The sequence below is a fragment of the Mastomys coucha genome, unplaced genomic scaffold (assembly GCF_008632895.1).
Source record: "Mastomys coucha isolate ucsf_1 unplaced genomic scaffold, UCSF_Mcou_1 pScaffold20, whole genome shotgun sequence".
Taxonomy (NCBI): domain Eukaryota; kingdom Metazoa; phylum Chordata; class Mammalia; order Rodentia; family Muridae; genus Mastomys; species Mastomys coucha.
Genome location: NW_022196903.1, coordinates 102,027,020 through 102,027,529, shown reverse-complemented (window position 1 = coordinate 102,027,529; position 510 = coordinate 102,027,020).

The following is a 510-nucleotide window of genomic DNA, read 5'->3' as shown; positions in this document are numbered from 1 at the left end:
GCTTTTAGAAAAAGAATTCATTGTTATTTTAATGGTTGCTTGTAAAAGTTAGTTTGTGGAAAATACTTCAGTGAGAGGGCCTTTGGGGTGAGTTTTATTGAGACAGGATCTTGGTAGCCCAGGCTGGCCTCATCCTCACAATCACCTGCATTAGCCTTCCAAGTCTAATGCGTCAGCGCATTCACTGTTTTTCTGACACTATCACTTCCTCGTTTTTGGTGCTGTAGATTGGATCCAGGGCCTTGTGCACGCTAAGCCAATGGCCTGACACTGTTCTCATCTTATTCATAAGCTTTACAGGTGTAAGTATAAGCCCTTCAGAAGGCAGATAACATCCCTGGGGTTCCAGAGCTTTCTGGACAGTTTTCTCATACATTTAAACATGCATTGTGGGTATACACTTATATGTAGGTGTATGTGCATGCGCATGCATTTATACCTATTTTATTCTTTTTTTAGTTAACTAATTTGTTTTGAGACAGAATCTCAAGAAGCCTAGATTTACCTCAA